The sequence below is a fragment of the Oncorhynchus masou genome, chromosome 19 (assembly GCF_036934945.1).
Source record: "Oncorhynchus masou masou isolate Uvic2021 chromosome 19, UVic_Omas_1.1, whole genome shotgun sequence".
Classification (NCBI taxonomy): Eukaryota; Metazoa; Chordata; class Actinopteri; order Salmoniformes; family Salmonidae; genus Oncorhynchus; species Oncorhynchus masou.
In genome coordinates, this window is record NC_088230.1 from 3,547,135 (window position 1) to 3,568,025 (window position 20,891).

The 20,891-nt window shown below is 41.0% G+C and overlaps 1 protein-coding gene across 1 annotated transcript in view; it reads left to right on the forward strand.

Annotated features, from left to right (window-relative positions):
- The first annotated feature begins 1,587 nt into the window (after positions 1-1,587).
- Positions 1,588-20,891, forward strand: part of LOC135505724 (kelch-like protein 29) — a 535,325-nt gene continuing 516,021 nt past the window's right edge. The window contains exon 1 of the mRNA XM_064924798.1: positions 1,588-1,862. The gene's annotated coding sequence lies outside the window, so the exon portion shown is untranslated. The remainder of the gene's footprint in view (positions 1,863-20,891) is intronic.

A 20,891-nucleotide genomic window follows, 5' to 3' on the forward strand; every position in this document is an offset into this window, starting at 1 on the left:
AAAGTTTGGACACACCTAATCATTATAGTTTTTTTTCTACATTGTAGAATAATAGTGAAGACATCAACACTATGAAATAAAACTTATGGAATCATGTAGTGTTAAACAAATAAAAATGCATATTTGAGATCCTTCAATGAAGTCACCCTTTGCCTTGATGACCACTTTGCACACTCCTGGCATTCTCTCAACCAGCTTCACCTGGAATGTTTTTCCAAATTATTGGCTATTATTATATTATTATTTGTGCCCTGGTCCTATAAGAGCTCTTTGTCACTTCTCACGAGCCAGGTTGTGACAAAAACTCACACTCATTCTTATGTTTAAGAAATGTCTTATAGCGTGTGTGTGGCAGGCTTACAATGATGGAAGAAAAAAAAAACATTTGAGAGTGCGCTGACCTTGGTGCCAGAGGGGGTAAGCAGCTGGAGGTTGACTGTTTGAAGTACGGGACTATAAAAAGTTTGGGAAACACTGTGAAATAAATTTTACATAGCCTAATACAAAATATGGTATTGTCAGCTGTTTCACACTCGTGTGTGTGTGTGTGTGTGGGGGGGGGGGGGGGGCAATGAGTATCAAATGTAGTCTAGATAGAAAATGAATTGCTATTTTTATTTGAGGCTTATACTATACGTTTCTTAATGGTTATGTTGTTATCAATGTGTGTGCTGGCTGGTGTACTGATATAAGTGTGATGTATGCATGAAACATCCTGGCAACTTTGAGAAAAAACACTTGGAATTGTCCTTGTTGAAATTCGAGACTTCTATGCATACTCATTGGGCTAGCTTAGGATCTTTACCCCTTTTTCGTGGTATCCAATTGGTAGTTACAGTCTTGTCTCATCGCTGTAACTCCTGTACAGACTCGGAAGAGGCGAAGGCCGAAAGCCGTGCATCCTCCGAAACACAACCCAACCAAGCCGCACTGCTTCTTGACACAATGCTCACTTAACCAGGAAGCCAGCCGCATCAACGTGTCAGAGGAAACATCGAACAACGGCCGACGGGTCAGCGTGCACTGCGCCCGGCCCGCCACAGGAGTCGCTTGTGCGCGATGGGACAAGGACATCCGTGCCACGGGACAAGGACATCCGTGCCGGCCAAACCCTCCCCTAACCCGGCCGACGCTTGGCCAATTGTACGCTGCCCCATGGGTCTCCCGGTCGCGGCCGGCTGCAAAAGAGCCTGGACTCGAACACATAATCTCAAATGGCAGCATAGGATCTCACTCTCCATTGAATACAGGCGGTAGTTGACGTCAACACCCCTCATGGAATATTTTTTTAAAGTAATGAGATTTAGACTCCATCCACAAATCCAAAAAGAGAACTAGGCGGGAGATTGACAGCCCGCCGTTCTGCGCTGCGGACAACAAATCCCATTCTAACCGCGGGGACACAAGCATCTCGTCATTATATCCAGTATTTCTGACACGGAGAGAGCCTTTCCAAGATGTATCCAAGTTCATGCAGTTCCATCCACAGACAAGTGAGAGGCGCTGTAGGGCTCCGTAGAAAGTAAAAGGGGAGGAGCGGTATCGGAGAGTAAAGTAGCCACACGGTCTGTCTGTATGATTGTGTGACCAGGCATGCGCTCGCATCTGAGAACCAACCGACGCTGAGCAGGGAGCGGATGAAGAAGCGTTTGGTGGCATCTGCGAACTCCCGACCACTCCGCTTACTATTGGCAACGGAAAGACGGTAGCCTCGACAGATACAGCGGACACCTGACACTCAGCAACAGAAGGCCAACATAATACATTTAGCTGTAAAAAGCAATAACAGTCTTTGCTGGATAAAGACAGAATTCACACATAAGGACGAACGCCGGTGCTGAAGCTCAGCAGCGACTAGGGAGGTAAGGAGAAACTGCGTGTCAGCGCACGAAAAACTACTTTATGCATTTTTTATGTGCTCCGTGTCAGCCTAAGTTTACGCGAGGACCTCTCATTATGAGTATCCCGTGCTTTGCCTGAATGTGTGTCAGAAGCAGCTTTGCCTGAATGTGTGTCAGAAGCAGGAGTCAGGTTCATCTGTATCACCCCTTGCTGAGCACCATAATAACCAAATGGGTGTGCGGCTCCCATGTTGTGCGCAAGCGCCCCTACTAGGTGAAAAGAAAATGAATATTCGCGCTAAACTTATAGGGTACGTGAAAACGCGTATCAGTCTAATGATCCAATACACTGGTTCAAATTGAATAATATTAGTTTCTAATTTCTCAATTAATTTTTTTTTATTTCTTTCATGATCCACTCTTTAAATTGAATAATAGGAGAATGTTTTTAGATTTGGAATGTCCAAATGTTCTACCCTATTAAATTTAGATTTATTGGTTTGAAATATTGGTGTGGCTGGGAAAACGGGATGCTTTTTAAGTCTGTGCTTCAAGTGGACGCTACCACTTCAGAGCGGGGAGATTAGCTTTGCCTACGCTATACAATAAAGTGGCACATGAATGTTTGCATAGCCACAGGGTTTGGGTAAAGCCCCATATGAGACAGACATATTACGGTCCATTATTATAACCTATTACAGATATAGACACTAGCCTCTACGCCAGGGACCATCAACTAGATTCAGCCTGCAGGCTGATTTTCTTAAAATTGTAAAATGATTTATAAATATTTCTTCAGAGGAGGTTCAAGGGACCGGAACATAATTTGTAAACTGCATATTGACTGCAAGAAGCCCAAACAGAGAGTATTTGACTACAACATAATCATGTCAAACCTTATTTGTTAAATCTGAGATATTGAGAGCATGTGGGGGGGGGGGGCAATAAAATCACCAGTGGGCAGCCAGTTGGGGAAACCAGCTCTATATGGTGAACAAGTGGGATCCTATGTTACCAGTATAGCTGAGACAAATGCATAGCCTATAACGGAGACAATGCCCCTGTTTTGGGATAACCTATGCCTCCTTCATTCCTCCCATTCTTGGAGACCTCGCCGATAGGTGAAAGAAGATTTTACGCTAGGCTAACAACCAAGTCATGTCAGATCGGTGATTATTTCTATACCCTATGATCATTGATCTAATATAGCCTATATATTAAGATCAATGATTATTTCAAGAAAGGGATCATTCAAACATGAATATATTCAAACAGCGCCTATATGCTGCGTTGCGGGAGTGGTCCTTGAGTTGCCTCTCCACCCACAGACACGTTTGCACGAAATCCTTGCTTCACTCCTCCCACAAGCTGTTAGATAGGCCTACAATATAATGCCAGTAGGCTGTAGTCTAATTTACTTTCACTTGCCCACTGTAACCTACTGTTAGCCTACAGGTTATGGGTACTCAATCGAGTGGGCCGGTGTCAGTTTATGGACACATGCACTCATACTGTAGCTCCAGGTCTCCAGGATCCCAAGACAATTAGCCTACAGTCATTAGGAGGATGGTTGCCATAAGCGGAAAATACAGTTAGCAAAGCACCATCCGTTAGTAATGTTGTCCATGACTTAAAGATAAACAAAGAAATGTGCCTGTGTTAGCATGTGTGCTGTTGTTGGAGTCTTATAAGGTTGCTACAGTAAGAGCATAATTGAGTGTGTCTTTGCCTCCGCAGTGATAAACATGCAGACCATGCATCACCATCAGGGAATTATTAAAGTGAGCAGTAGGGAAGGCTTCGTTTAGATGTATGATCTCTGAGGCAGAGAACTCAGCTCTGTGTTAGTTAGCTCTAGCTGTGGCAGAGCTGGTCTGGGTGAACTTCTGTAGGATCTCGAATGAAGCAAACGGAGGCAGGCAATCAATGTATATGTTTTTTGGAGTTTGTTACACTCTAATAGACTTGGGGCCTATTGCAAAACCCAACTGCCAGCCTAACACGGAACCCCAACCGGCTTCGCCCGTGCGCCATCGTGCTTAAATTTATTTTGTCCCCCCACACCAAACGCGATCACGACAAACAGGTTAAAATATCAAAACAAACTCTGAACCAATTATTAATTTGGGGACAGGTCGAAACGCATTAAACATTTATAGCAATTTAGCTTGTTAGCTTGAACTTGCTACCCAATTTGTCCTGGGATATAAACATTGAGTTGTTGTTTTACCTGAAATACTGAGCAAGAGGACAGACACCAGTCTCAACTTCAACAGTGAAGAGGCGACTCCGAGATGATGGCCTTCTAGGCAGAGTTGCAAAGAAAAAGCCATATCTCAGACTGGCCAATAAAAATAAAAGATTATGATGGGCAAAAGAACAGACACTGGATAGAGGAACTCTGCCTAGAAGGACAGCATCCCGGAGTCGCCTCTTCACTGTTGACGTTGAGACTGGTGTTTACCAGGTACTACTTAATGAATCTGCCAGTTGAGGACTTGTGAGGTGTCTGTTTCTCAAACTAGACACTCATGTATTTGTCCTCTTGCTCAGTTGTGCACCGGGCCCTCCCACACTTTCTATTCTGGTTGCGCTGTTCTGCGAAGGGAGTACACAGCGTTGTATGAGATCTTCATTTTATTGGCAATTTCTCGCATGGAATAGCCTTCATTTCTCAGAACAAGAATAGACCAACGAGTTTCAGAAGAAAGTGGTTTGTTTCTGGCCATTTTGAGCCTGTAATCAAACCCACATGATGACACTCAACTGGTCTAAAGAAGGCCAGTTTTATTGCTTCTTTAATGAGGACAACAGTTTTCAGCTGTGCTAACATAATTGCAAAAGGGTTTTCTAATGATCAATTAGCCTTTTTAAAATGATAAACTTGGATTAGCTAACACAACGTGCCATTGGAACACAGGAGTGATGGTTGCTGATAATGGGCCTCTACGCCTATGTAGATATTCCATTAAAAATCAGCCGTTTCCAGCTACAATAGTCATTTACAACATTAACAATGTCTACACTGTATTGCTGATCAATTTGATGTTATTTTAATGGACAACAAAATGTGTTTTCTTTCAAAAACAAGGACATTTCTGAGTGACCCCAAACTTTTGAATGGTAGTGTATTTTTTGTGTGGTTATTATTACTATTATTATAGATTTTTTTAACCTTTATTTAACTAGGCAAGTCAGTTAAAGAACAAATTCTTATCTATTCACATATCATCTTTGTCAAATGAAAATGTAGTATAATAAAGTCATTTCAAATGTCACACGTTATTTTTCCTTTTTAATATGAAACGTTTGAACGAAGTATAGGCCTATTACTCTTATATTATTATGTATTTTACATTCTTCAATCTTACGGATTACAATGCTTTAATTGGGGACGGGAATAGAGAACCTAGACAACGAAAGTTGCAGCTGTCTGGTGTCAACGTAAGATCTACATCACTCGTTTATTCTGGTGGGTTTTTCATTTCAGAAGTTGACATGCTTTTCAAGAAGAATGATTTCCCTAATAATCATCAGAAATCAGGCCACCTGGGGGAGGGGGGGGGGTTCAAAATAAACATTCTACCACAGTGACCAGGGTAGCCCATTTCATTCTGAGTTCGGATTTATCTCTACGATGCATACTTTCAGGTTTTCCGAACAACACTGCACGTGCTAGCACATGCGCAAATCAAACGCACTGCTGGAACTCCCATTTTAAGGTGTTTACATGTCCTGATAATTCAAAAACATTGGTCAGAAATCAAGTTTGATTATGACCTTATGCCGATTTTTAAGATGAGCAGAGTAAGGTGTTCACATGACTAATGCCATACTCGGCCTACTGCCAGTTGCGTGTAAAAAAAAAATAGTCGTTGGTTATAAACATTGATTTTGAAATAGCAGGACTAGAAGAATCCTGCCCCTTGTCAGTGTCCTGAATCCTGCCCCTTGTCAGTGTCCTGAATCCTGATCCCCTCTGTCCCCTTTTTATATTAATACTTTTTTTGTGTGTCTTTGCCCTGCGGCGGTGAGAAGAATACACCGTGCTGTTTTTAGGACGGTGTGTAGTCTAATAGCCATGCCAGGTTTAGGCTGTATGGTCTTACAAACCAAGATCATGCTAATTCTGTACCAACACGGCCAGATAAACATGTTGGGAAGCTCTGAGGCTTTATATGGCTGCCACTGCTTAAACGAGAGAGTACGGACTGATGTTAGAACAACGGGCTACAAAAGGCCAAATGGGACTTCAATCTTTCTCTCTCTGAAAAAAAATAGATGTATTTTAGAGGCTCCGTTTCGGGATGTTTTTATCCTCCGATCTCTCGCATTCATTCCTCATCTTCCTCATTCAGCTCTGGTGATATTCCCTGTGGATCAGTATGCAGAATATTCAGGTAGGGATGGAGGCTATTGTAAAAGGGTAATATACTTGCCAATGTAGATGGGGTGAACGGCCACAAGCTAGCTGTTTCCCAAGCCTCTTTAGGGAACTATGAACGGCAGTCTTCAGCTGCTCTCTCCTACACAGAGCTCCGGGGGTTGAGGCTGTGGTATCATAGCGCTAAAAGCCTGCTGTTTGACTGCACCGAGACTAGAATGGTCTCATAGCGACACACAACTAACACAGACTGAGTCAGAAGTGCTCGCTCTGCTGCAAGGATGCAGCCCATGCTGTTTTTTTGCCTATACAAAAAGTGGCAGCACTTAGGTGAGTTTCAGTGCCTCGATCTCTAGGAAGGTTTAGTTTATTAGGATCCCCAATAGCTATGTGGACATGCAGCTGCTACTCTTCCTGGGGTCCACATAAAACATACAATGTACAGAACAGTTATAGACAAGAACAACAGAATATTACATGAAATTCAAAATAAATGAGTTATATATTGGAAAGACATCAAGAGAACAAAAATACTATTTACACACTACTCGTTCTAAAATTAGTTATTTAGAAAGAGGAAAGGTGCTGTGATATAGCATGTATATATTTTTTTAAGCAAAACTTGATTTTTGCCTGAGTAACCTGGTGGCAGAGCATTCCACGATGACATGGCTCGATACATAACTGAGCAACGGATTAAATCTGTCTTTGCTTTGGGTAGAAAAATCCATAGTGACACGCATGTCTGGTGGGGTAAAGTATGCCTGTTTTTGAAGTGTATGCAAATAGATTTATACAAGTGGTTAGGCATTTTCAATAGACAGATGTTTCTTAAAAAGACTAGAAGAGAAGTAGTCAATTCCTCCTCAACCATGAAAGACCATGTTAGTAGTTCTGTGTGTGCAGTTAAGGGCAAGGCATGGTTCTTTTGTTTTGAGCCAGCTGCAGCTTTGCGAGGGCTTTCTTTGCTGCACCATATTACCGGCTACAAACAATATAGGCTAACTCCACTGTACTAAACTCATACATTTAGATTTTGGGGTGGTATTTTAGGGGTTATATTCGACTGGCAATTCGTTAGGCTACATAACATGGTAACGTAAAATGGGTAAAGTGGGTTTGCCTTCATGTGCGGCTAAATCAAGACCATCAGTTTCAAATGATATGAAGTGACAGAGGAAATATTCTATTTATTCAACATAAAAACAAAAACAAATCACATTTGGACCTTTAAAAAAAAAAAAAATATTAATATACTCAGTTGGAAGCTGATGGCCTAGAATGGATTTAGCCTATTTTCAGCTATTCTATGATTTATATGACAGGGACAATGCAATGGATGCTAAGCAAAACAGTTGATTTTTTTATCCATACAGGTTCTAGCCAGCCTCGACACATTATTTTAAGCTTTGCCTTGGTGTGTGCCATTGTCAGAAAGGTATTGTCACTGTGGGCTATTTCATATAACTATCATGGGTTGTGTGGTATCCTCTCCAGAAACTAGTACCAATCCTACCTTTCCCATCAATATGCTGCGGTTTCATTAGCATCTGAGCTAATAGGCTGGCACCCCAGGGGCCAGGGCCAAAGGCGACACTGATTAGACTGTCAACCAATTCCAAACCAACCCCTGGCTCCCGCCAAGCCTCTTCACGTCTTGTATATAGATTTGAAAGGATGTGATTGGTGTTATCTAAGTAATATGGCAAACATTTGGAGAACATCAGAGGGCAAGGTGAAGCTTCAAGCAATTATTGCTGAATCCAATCCAAACCTTTCTATTCAGTCATAATCCACAAATAGTATGGCAACGATAGTCAGAGCAGTTGGCTAAAGCGCATAGGCCAACAGATCTGGGACCAGGCTAATGCAGTCATTTGGCTAATCCAAACCTTTCAGACCTCCATTAGGAGCCTAGAGGCGAGCGGCTAGGGGGTGGGGAACTAAGGGTTTGGTCTGGAACTGGGCCTGTATAAGCAGTCCCCTCCAGGCGGTGTCCAGTTTAAGCGGGGACAGCCTAAACCCGTTAAAACACTTCACATGATGACACGGCAGACTAGCTTCACACAGGAGGGAGATCTGGGGGCCTGGGACACTGTCTGGTGGACATGGAAAATCAGAAATCTACCGTTACCTCCAAGCTCCTCCTGGCAAGCCTTTGTTTGTGTATAAAGACCAGTAGCGTTTGCCGGCCCAAAAATACTTAGCACCTCTGAACAGAGTGCCGGCTATTATTTGCAAACCGAGTGCAAATGGATTCTACACATCGAAACGGGGGAAAATGTCCGCAGTCAGACGCCTACTGGCGGGTGGTCCCCAAAACACACCGCGGCGAACAAACGGCAGACGAATGTCAGACCGTAACTCGTGGAATGTGTTTTCTCCTTTTTAAAACCACAGTCTCAAAGATTTCCACAGTGATTTACAGCAACTGCAGTTGACCTTATTTTTTTTAGGAGATTTAGTACAACTGTCTTACCTTATTGTAGAAATCAAGAAATTGCCATGTAAAAATGACTCCATTGTAAAAAATGATGTTGGTGGTCTATAAGTGTGTCTTTCAGCTGTCTTCCTGTGTTGATTGCTGTTAGACTGTGACTGTGACAGTGCTGCTCCCCTGGTATCTATCTCTTTTATAGAACACACCTCTTTAATAAGGTGCATTTTATTAGGTTGTCGCTGCTTCTGAATAAACATCGTCCATAATAAAATATATTCCTGGGTAATGTGTGCCCTGTGTTTTAGTTTTAAGAGAGCGGAGAAGATGTCAGATGTTGTTGGCTGGCCCTTACGAGGGGTGCGGCAGTGTTCTGTAATAGTTGATCTAAAATTGAATAATTTAATCTGCCTTCAGGAGGTGCTGTGTGAGAGAGAATGGAGAGAGGCCTAGCAAATCAATCTTGAGGTGGAGTGTCATTCTCATACCAGCCTCCTCTCCTTCCTGCAGGCAGACCTGACCTGATATGACCCCGGTCGCCACCATCACACATCCTTACCAGTCCCCGGAACAAGTCATTGGAACTTATTCCAATCCAAATCCGCACTCCCCAGACTCATTAATCGTCCCTCCATGAATAGACAGTACTTGATGCGAGTGTTCAGATGACTAGACAGTACTTGAGGCTATACAGTATCATTGCCTACTTGTGCGATCATGACAGTCCCATTTGAGTGTGATTTCCTTTACTAGAAGAATGGTTGATTGGTTTAGTAGGACAGACAGTTGATAGGTTAGTTGGGTGATATGGTCCACACAAAGATAATGTCATTGAGTAAACAAACCACGAGCTAGTGTGAAAAGATTTAAACCAATGAGGTGAGGGTTAAGGCGGGATAAATAAGATTAGGCTTGGAGCATTGCATGAAAGATTTCAATTTTGTGACTGCAATGGCAGCATACAGTAAATTACACATTGAATAAAAAATATAAATGCAACAATTTCAAAGATTTTGCTGAATTACAGTTCATATATGGAAATCAGTCAATTAAAATCAATTCATTAGCCCCTAATCTATTGATTTCACATGACTGGGAATACAGATATGCATCTGTTGGTCACATATACCTTTAAAAATAATGATAACCAGTTAGGGTAGCCAAGTGGTTAGACCATTTGTCTCAGTAACCGACACATCTGCCTTCAAACATAGAGCTGACAAGGTACAAATCTGTCCCATCTGCCCTTCAAGGCAGTTAACCCATTGTTCCCAGGCGGTCATTGAAAATAAGAATGTGTTCTTAACTGGTTAAATAAAGGTAAAATAAATAAAAAAATGTCTGGTGAGTATGCAGGGACATTGTCAGCTTCCAGGAATCGCTGTACTATACTGTGCTCTACTCCACTGTACTGTGGTGTCCAAACTTGTGGAACAGACACCCTATGATTGATTCAGATTTGTACCGACCAAATTTCCACTACTTTTCAACGTTCATTGCTGTCCGGTGTGGGTCGGTGCTCAGTGGGTGAGAAGGAAGGTTAAAGTACACTGAACAAAAATATAAACCCGACATGTAAAATGTTGGTTTCATAAGCTGAAATAAAAGATGCCAGAAATGTTCCATGTGCACAAAAAGCTTATTTCTCTCAAATTTTGTGCACAAATTTGATTATATCCCTGTTAGTGAGCATTTCTCCTTTGCCAAGATAACCCATCCACCTGGCAGTTGTGGCCTCTCAATCCTATATCATCAAACAGCATGATCATTACACATGTGGACCTTATAATGGGAACAATAAAAGGCCACTCTAAATTTAGCATTTTTGTCACACAACACAATGCTAGAGATGTCTCAAGTTTTGAAGGAGGGTGCAATTGGCATTTGCACCAGAGCGGTTGCCAAAGAATTTGTTAATTTTTCTACCATAAGTGGCCTCGCAACTGCAGACAACGTCTAACCACTCCAGCCCAGGACCTCCACATCAGGCTTCTTCGTCTGTGGGATCATCTGAGACCAGCCAACAGGACAGCTGATGAAACTGCGTGCTGCTTGTCCTCACCAGGCTCTTGACCTGACTGCAGTTCGGCGTCGTAAACGACTTCTGGGAGCAAATGCTTACCTTCGCTGGCTACTGGCACGTTGGAGAAGTGTGTTCTTCACAGATGAATCCCAGTTTCAACTGTACCGGGCAGATGGCAGACAGCGTGCATGGTGTCATGTGTGCGAGTGGTTTGCTAACGTCAACGTTGTGAACAGAGTGCCCCATGCTGGGGTTATTGTGTGGGCAGGCATAAGCTACGGACAACAAACACAATTGCATTTTATTGATGGCAATTTGAATGCACAGAGATACCGTGACGATCCTGAGGCCCATTGTCGTGCCATTCATCCTCCGCCATCACCTCATGTTTCAGCATGATAATGCATGGCCCCATGGCCTCCCAGTTCTTCCATGGCCTGCATAGTCATCGGACATGATGCCCATTTAAGCATTATTGGGATGCTCTGGATCGACATTCAATGGAAATGGAATGAGGGGGCTCATAGATGGGTGTCAGTAAGAGCTGGGAGAGGTGACATTAACTGTAGAGAAAGAAGAGGGACAGGAGGGTTTTCACACTCTTGCTTTTACCAGCGGCAGAAGCCTAGTGGTTAGAGCATTGGGCCAGTACCCGAAAGGTTGCTGGATCGAATCCCCGAGCTGTCGTTCTGCCCCTGAACAAGGCAGTTAACACACTGCACCCCATAGGCCGTCATTGTAAATAAGAATTTGTTCTTAAATGACTTGCCTAGTTAAATTAAGGTCAAATAAAAAAACGCATGACGGAAGGAGAATGAAAATGGCTATGATCAGTATGCCAGTGGACGGAAGGACAGTAGCAGGTGTCCCAACTGTGGTTTGTGACTACTAAGAATTCCCATTGTAGCCAATTCGGTTGCAGCCTTTCCGTTACTGATTTTTTTAAATCACTTAATAATAAATCATAAACCAAATTGTTATCAGTAAAAACACTTGGTAGGTATGTGTTTTACTTGTTACATCTGTGAAATTAAGGGAGACATTTTTCAAAACATCTTAAAGAAATGCAGGTTTTTGGTGATGAGACAGTAGGCAATATTCCTTAAACTTACAGAAGGCAAATAATTTTTGTAAAACTGAACATACAGTGCATTCGGAAAGTATTCAAACCCCTTCACCTTTTCCACATTTTGTTACGTTACATCCTTATTCTAAAATGGATTAAATAAATAAAAATCCTCATCCATCTACACACAACACCCCATAATGACAAAGCAAAAATAGGTTTTTAGAAATGTTTGCAAATGTATAAAAAATAAAGATGCCTTATTTACATAAGTATTCAGACCCTTCGCTATGAAACTTGAAATTGAGCTCAGGTGCATCCTGTTTCTATTGATCATCCTTGAGATGTTTCTACAACTAGACTGGAGTCCACCGGTGGTAAATTCAATTGATTGGACATGATTTGGAAAGGCACACACTAACTGAGCAATCAGGGGAGAAGGACCTTGGTCAGGGATGTGACCAAGAACCCGATGGTCACTCTGACAGAGCTCCAGATTTTCTCTGTGGAGATGGAAAAACCTTCCAGAAGAACAACCATCTCTGCAGCACTCCAGCAATCAGGTGTTTTATGGTAGAGTGGCCAGACAGAAGCCACTCCTCAGTAAAAGGCACATGACAGCCCGCTTGTAGTTTCCAAAGGGCACCTCAATGACTCTCAGACCATGAGAAACAAGATTCTCTGGTCTGATGAAACCAAGATTGAACTTCTTGGCCTGAATGCCAAGCGTCACATCTGGAGGAAACCTGGCACTATCCCTATGGTGAAGCATGGTGGTGGCAGCATCATCCTGTAGGGATGTTTTTCTGCGGAAGGGACTGGGAGACTAGTCAGGATCGAGGGAAAGATGAATGGAGCAAAGGTCCTTGAAGAAAACCTGCTCCAGAGCACTCAATACCTCAGTCTGGTGCAAACATCTCTGGAGAGACTTGAAAATAGCTGTGCAACCTGACAGAGATTGAGAGGTTCTGCAGAGAAGAATGGGAGAAACTCCCCAAATACAGGTGTGCCAATCTTGTAGCGTCATACCCAAGAAGATTCGAGGCTGTAATTGCTGCCAAATGTGCTTCAATAATGTACTGAGTAATGGGTCTGAAAACTTATGTAAATGTTATTGTTTTTTCTAATACATTTGCAACCATTTCTAAACACCTGTTTTTGCTTTGTCAGTATGGTAGTCGTGTGTGTAGATTGACGAGGAAAAGAAACAATTGAATACATTTGAGAATAAGGCTGTAACTTAACAAAATGTGGAAAAAGTAAAGGGGTCTGCATATCCAAATGCACTGTAAATGTTGCTATTAGTTAGCAGGGGTCTTTACTTCAATGTTGTTTTTGATGTATTTCCAATACTTTTTAAATACCTTTTTCTGCTAGATGTTTTCTAAGACACCCTTTTCCATGTGTTTGACCAGTAGTCAAAGCCTTTGCTTATTCCTAAAACTTTTTAGTGGAAAATGTTTGAAACATCTACACTGTGTATGCCTTAACTTAAAAAAAAAAGACTTCCATTTGCCACCAAATGTGATGTGGTCCTACGTATTTCACGCTAGTGCTCATGGGGCTTTTTATGTGGAAATGACAGTCTTCCATTGAACTAAAAACTCTATAACTGGTAAATGAATTCTTAACTAGTTTACGGCTAATGGAAGTAGACATAACATTTACTGGCAGCAATACCTCATTTCCATACCCATGCGTAGGAGTTGAAAGGTGACTTGAGTTAAGAGGATACAATAAATCTGGATCCATGAGTGGTGATCTGAATATCTAATACTGTGTGTTTGCATCATGTTTGTATTGTAGACTATGTACTTTAGCAATGAATTAAAAAGGTATATCAATTGGCCGTAACCAACTGTTATGATGTATGCGTTTTTCATTTTGTGATTTAGGTGCACCGTGTTGTGTGCTACTAATGCTGCTTAGGCAACATCCACTACATAGTGAACAATGACCATGTTCATTAATCTGGCAGTGTATACAGATGGACAATGTTAGAAAAAAGTATTTCTACTGAACAAAAAAATATATATATATATTACTGATTTCCTCATATGAACTGCAACTCAGTTCAAAGATTTTACTGAGATGCAGTTCATATGAGGAAATCAGTCACTTGAAATAAATGCATTAGGCCCTAATCTATGGATTTCATGACTGGGAATACAGATATGCATCTGTTGGTCACAGATGCCTTGAAAGAAATTGGGCTCACAATGGGCTTCATGATCTCATCACAGTATTTCTGTCCTTTCAAATTGCCATCGATGCCATAACCCCACCACCACCATCAGGCACTCTGTTCGCAACGTTGACATTGGCAAACTTCTTGCCCACACGACGCCAGTGTAGTTTTTACTGAAATGCGTGCATTGCTTCTCAGGTGAGTCCATAGTAGCTGTGTGTCATTGATTCAATTTTCTCCGCGGCACTGATCATAGTGTGTTGCCACATTCGTTTAAAACATGTAGCTGGAAGCATGCACAATTATGAATGGGAAAATGGAACAAATGTCTATTTTATATTAGTCGCTTTGGGATGTTTATTTTTATATTGGTGACATAAAATTGCAGTTTCCAAACATGCCTTCAGAAAGTATTCACACCCCTTGACTTTTTCAAATTTTGTTGTTACAGCCTGAATTCAAAATGGATTACAAAAAATGTAAATCATACCTATCTACACACAATACCCCATAATCACAAAGTGTAAACATGTTTTTAGAAATTTTAGCAAATTTATTGAAAATGAAATACAGAAATATCTCATTTCCGTAAATATTTACACCCTTGAGTCGATACATGTTAGAATCCGCTTTGGCAGTGATTACAACTGTGTGTCTTTCTGGGTAAGTCTCTTAAGGGTTTTGCACACCTGGATTAGCTCTATTCAGTTTATTTTTATTGTTAAAAAATGTTAGTCCTTGCCGATGACAAGCATACCCATAACATGATGCATCCTCCACCGTGCTTGTAAATATGAAGTGGTACTCAGTGTTGTTGGATTTGCCCCAAACATAACACTTTCTATTCAGGACATTTCTTTGACAATTTCTTTTCCAGTTTTACTTCAGAGCCTTATTGCAAACAGGATGCATGTTTTGTAATATTTTTTATTCTGTACAGGCTTACTTCTTTTCACTCTGTCATTTAGGTTAGTGGTGGTGTTGATCCATCCTCCCTTTTCTTCTATCACAGCCATTAAACTCTAACTGTTTTAAATCACCATTGGCCTCATGGTGAAATCTCTGAGCAGTTTCCTTAAGAAAGACATGTATATTTGTAGTGTCTGGGTGTATTGATACACCATCTTATGTGTAATTTAATAACTTCACAATGCTCAAAGGGACCCCTTGAAGCATTGGAAAACCTCCCGGGTCTTTGGTTCAATCTGTGTTTGAAATTCACTGCTTGACTGATTACAGATTATTGTATGTGTTGGGTACAGAGATGAGGTAGTCATTCCAATATCATGATAAACACTATTGCACACAGTGAGTCCATGCAACTAATTATGTGACTTATTAAGCAGATTTTTACTCCTCTAACTTCTTTACGCCTGCAAATAACAGAGGGGTTGAATACAACAGAGGGGTTGAATACAACAGAGGGGTTGAATACAACAGAGGGGTTGAATATAACAGACATTTCAGCCTTTTCATTTTTAATTCATTATTCATTTGTAAAAATGTCTAAACATAATTACACTTTGACATTATAGAGTATTGTATGTAGGCCAGTGACACAACATCTCAATGTAATCCATTTTAAATCAGGCTGTAACACAACACAATTTGGAAAAAGTTGGGGGGCGGGTGAAATATTTCTGAAGGCACTAACATACGCACTCATGCTCGACCACAAACGAACACACGGACGTCACCAGGACATGGCTTTCGGGATTTACGCCCCGAATATTTTGTGCTGCTGCGATGTTTAAAAAAAAAAAAAAACGATTAGGCAACTAAATACGCCGCTTAGTTCATAGCGCCATGGATGTCCGCCATATTAGCGGTTGCGACAAAACTATTTCTGTTTTCTTCCTACAACTGCTATTATGACCCCATTCCTGAAAGGTAAGACTCATGAATGTCTGTGATGCTCACCAACCGTGTAGGAGACGTTAGAAAGGGACTGTGACAACCACAATTGAAAGCTTTACCTGATGAGCTTCCCCAATGTTTTCCTGAATTTTCTTATACTTTTCTGATGCATTTCTGCCACTTAGGCTACTGATGCAAATACACATTTGTACACCTTTCCCATATGCTGTTCAGACCTTGACATATTTTCTTATTAGCCTTATGAACATAGACACCTGGTGTAGTTTCTGTGCTATAACGGTTAAAAAGGGCACTAGGCCTACATCGTTTTTATAACAATATAGCTAAAACCACTATTGGCTAAACAGGAAAAATAAGTGATTTAGATATTGAAACATACTTGTTCATCACTGAAATGATTCACTTGTAATTGTACTCGCTGATTTATTTTAAATATAATTGTAACAGTAGGCCTTTAACCCCATTCCTTGGTTACTGGCCACAATCCATTGATTTAATAATTAGAAGTGTTGATTGTTTGGCCTTAGGAGAGAGCACAGCACATGGAAGAAAACGGGAATGGGTGCTGGAGGTGCTGCAGATATGTTTTAAATACATTTTCCAAATGTATATGATTACTATCTGTAAATAAATAAATGACATCATAAATACTACACCAGAGAGCATAATGTAGCCACAAAATAGATCTGGATTGTGTTTTATCATATGACGAGCGCCTTTAGGCCTCCAGTCGGGAAGCCCGCAATTGGGCAGGACGTGCGGCAAAAACCAAACCGTTTTGACTTCAGAACAGCCGAGAGCAGCTACAAGGCCCTAAGTAATATTTCAAAATACAATCGCAGTAAAAACCGTTTGTATGAGTCCATGCAACTACATTTTCTGGCTATAATTTTCGCCGTATTTTACCATCTGTGGCACCACTTTTAATTGACCTATGCTATTGGTTGCGTTTAAGACACGTTTGTTTTTGTTCGGTAGGATGTGTCAGTAGTCTGTCATTTGTGTGGTAGGAGAAAATATTATTTTAATGTCTCCAGTCATGTAGAATTGCATAACCCCCCCCCCCCCACACACACACACACTCTCTACTATTCAAGTGGAACAATAGTTACTTCACCACCCTTCACAAGCCACTGTGTAGCGTGATGTTCAGACTTGAAAGGCGGGTAATTGTTGCCTGCATCTGAAGCCAAAGAAATGAACACCGGAAAATCATATCTAGGACTTAGTCACCTCTATGGTACCCTATTAAGGCTCGTGCGACTGCTACGTTTGTGGTGCGCCGTATATACAATGCCATGTAGATGTAACCCCTAGTCAACTTCTTCAAGGGAAAACTGAAATGCCGCATCCATGGAACTGACCCTGTGTTTTCTAGAAGTATTCTGAGCGGAGCCAAAGCTCTCTCTTGTCGTTTCTCTGCTGCCTATGGCCCTTTGGTGTGCAATACTATAGCCTTCTGGGTAAGAATCAAGATCCGTTACAATTAATTTGCTTTGTCAGCTCTCAAACTTTTCAAGTTCCCTGTTTTGAATTTGAGTGAGTAGGCCTAGGACCTTTTTTGTTGTAGGTTATTAACAGTTGAAACACTTAAATCAACCCCAGCAGCTTGTCTCAAATGGAGTCAGTGGTGCTGGCCAAGTTAGATTATTAATGGTGAGTCTCCATCTCTCATACTCTAATTGGTCTCTGGTGATTGTGAAGCATTCTGATTAAGAAATGCCATTAAAATTGATGTATTATGCCTGCAAGTCTGTTTCTCAGTCAGATAGCTATTTTAATCAATTGATAATTACACACGATTTATTGCTTGAGTTCCTGTTGACAGCTTCACAATAATTGGTTACATGGCAAGTTTTGTGCTGTTTGAATGACATCGGAAATATATATTGTGCAAAAATAAAGTTGGGAGGACGATAACTTTTTACTCATTTATTTTAGAGCAATACATCATGGGTAGTTTTTAGCAAAGTATGCTCAATATTCTGTATCTAAGTTAAACTCAGGCCTAAATCACATCCATGTGTCCATTATAGCCAGTCTATCCTAGTTGATATGTATCTGTAATGTTCACTCACAATCTGTGAGTATGTTTTTGACTTTATTAATGTCATCCATGGGTGACTTTTCACACAGTGCGTGTTATCCATTAAGGAAATGCTAATGTCTGCTCGGAGCGAGAGGAAGCTTGATGTAATTGGGCAATTCCATGTAAAAGGACCCATAAGTACCCGATGGGAAGATCATAGTAGTATGTCAATTTGAATGTCCAAAAATAAACGTCTATATTTATTTGACCATTTCTATGTGAAACATTTGGAGCAAGCAAAGGCTTTGATTTCTGGTCAAACAGATGGAAAAGGGGTCAACATCTACCAGAAAGTCTTAAACGTTAATAGAAATGGATCAAAACACCAATAGTGTTGAAGTAAAGACGTCTGCCAACGTACATATTTCATTTTAGAGAAATGATTTGCCTTCTTTAAGTTGAATAAACGTTGCCTTGTAATTCCATTACCAAAAACCCACATATCTTTAAGAAAGGTCACAGAACTTTCCGATACCGAGTACCGATACCGAGTCAATGTGCAGGGGTACGAGTTAGAGGCAATACTATTATTACATACATGTAGACAATGTGAGTCACTGCAAATAGTCCGGGCAGTCATTGGATTAACTGTTCAGTAGTCCTACGGGTTTTATGGAAGCCGTTCAGGAGCCTTGTGGTCCCGGACTCGGCGCACCGGCACCGCTTGCCATACGGTAGCATAGAGAACAGTCTGACTTGGGCAGCTAGAGTCTTTTGACCATTTTTAGGGCCTTCCTCTGACATCGCCTGATATGGAGGTCCTGGAATGCAGGGAGCTCGGCCTCCGTGATGTACTGGGCCGTACACATTACCCTCTGTAGTGCCATGCAGTCAGATGCCAATTAATGCCACAGCCCTAAATGTCATAGCTGACACCCCCTTCTTTCTGCAGACATCCTTGAATCTGAATTCAGAGCAGATATCAATTAATGCCACAGCCCTAGATGTCATAGCTGACACCCCCTTCTTTCTGCAGACATCCTTGAATATGAATTCAGAGCAGATATCAATTAATGCCACAGCCCTAGATGTCATAGCTGACACCCCCTTCTTTCTGCAGACATCCTTGAATCTGAATTCAGAGCAGATGCCAATTAATGCCACAGCCCTAAATGTCATAGCTGACACCCCCTTCTTTCTGCAGACATCCTTGAATCTGAATTCAGAGCAGGTATCAATTAATGCCACAGCCCTAAATGTCATAGCTGACACCCCCTTCTTTCTGCAGACATCCTTGAATCTGAATTCAGAGCAGATATCAATTAATGCCACAGCCCTAAATGTCATAGCTGACACCCCCTTCTTTCTGCAGACATCCTTGAATATGAATTCAGAGCAGATATCAATTAATGCCACAGCCCTAAATGTCATAGCTGACACCCCCTTCTTTCTGCAGACATCCTTGAATCTGAATTCAGAGCAGATATCAATTAATGCCACAGCCCTAAATGTCATAGCTGACACCCCTTCTTTCTGCAGACATCCTTGAATCTGAATTCAGAGCAGATATCAATTAATGCCACAGCCCTAAATGTCATAGCTGACACCCCCTTCTTTCTGCAGACATCCTTGAATCTGAATTCATTACATTTATCATTTAATGCCACAGCCCTAAATGTCAGAGCTGACACCCCTAATCTTTCTTTAGACATCCTTGAATCTGAATTCAGAGCAGATATCAATTAATGCCACAGCCCTAGATGTCATAGCTTAACCCCTGTTTCAGGGGCAGACATCCTTGAATTGAATTCAGAGCAGATATCAATTAATGCCACAGCCCTAAATGTCATAGTCTGACACCCCTAACCACTGCAGACATCCTTGAATATGAATTCAGAGCAGATATCAATTAATGCCACAGCCCTAAATGTCATAGCTGACACCCCCTTCTTTCTGCAGACATCCTTGAATCTGAATTCAGAGCAGATATCAATTAATGCCACAGCCCTAAATGTCATAGCTGACACCCCCTTCTTTCTGCAGACATCCTTGAATATGAATTCAGAGCAGGTATCAATTAATGCCACAGCCCTAGATGTCATAGCTGACACCCCCTTCTTTCTGCAGACATCCTTGAATATGAATTCAGAGCAGGTATCAATTAATGCCACAGCCCTAGATGTCATAGCTGACACCCCCTTCTTTCTGCAGACATCCTTGAATCTGAATTCAGAGCAGATATTTAAGTGTTTTGAAAGCATAGTCGCATAAAGAACTGTGGAAGATTTTACTGTAATTCTGTTGCCCAACTTTGCATCTGCACAGTTCTTGTCTATTGCTGGTGGGGTAAGTTTCTCAACCAAGGGAAATCGCAATGAAAGTGTGTCTGGACACTTCTATAACATGCCTTTTACAAAAATAGAGACTTAATTTAGAAGAATTACATAATTCAGGATATTGTTCTACAGAATGTTCTACTTTTTGATGCATGATGATAATGTGTTTAACTGATATGATAAATCTATTTGCTAAATTGTAATTTTTCACCACTATGGCCTATTTGCCTTACCTCCCTCATCTTACTTCATTTACACACACTGTGTATAGACTTTTTCTACTGTATTATTGACTGTATGTTTGTTTATCCCATGTGTAACTCTGTGTTGTTGTTTGTGTCGCACTGCTTTGCTTTATCTTGGCCAGGTCACAGTTGTAAATGAGAACTTGCTCTCAACTGGCCTACCTGGTGAAATAAAAAATAAATGAACATGAATATTAGCAAGATAAAGAATATTATAATTCAGGTAAATTAAACTAGTACTAGTATTTCAAGTGATTAGGTACGATAAGCCTAATTAATAAACAGTTAATGTCATAAATTAACCATCAATATTTCACTTAAATACTTTTCAAAGACAGAATGCAATATACAGTGCCTTTGGAAAGTAAATAATGTTTTTCCTCAATCTACACACAACACCCCATAATGACAAAACAAAAACAGGTTTTTAGAAATGTTTGTTAATTTATAAAAAATAAAAAACT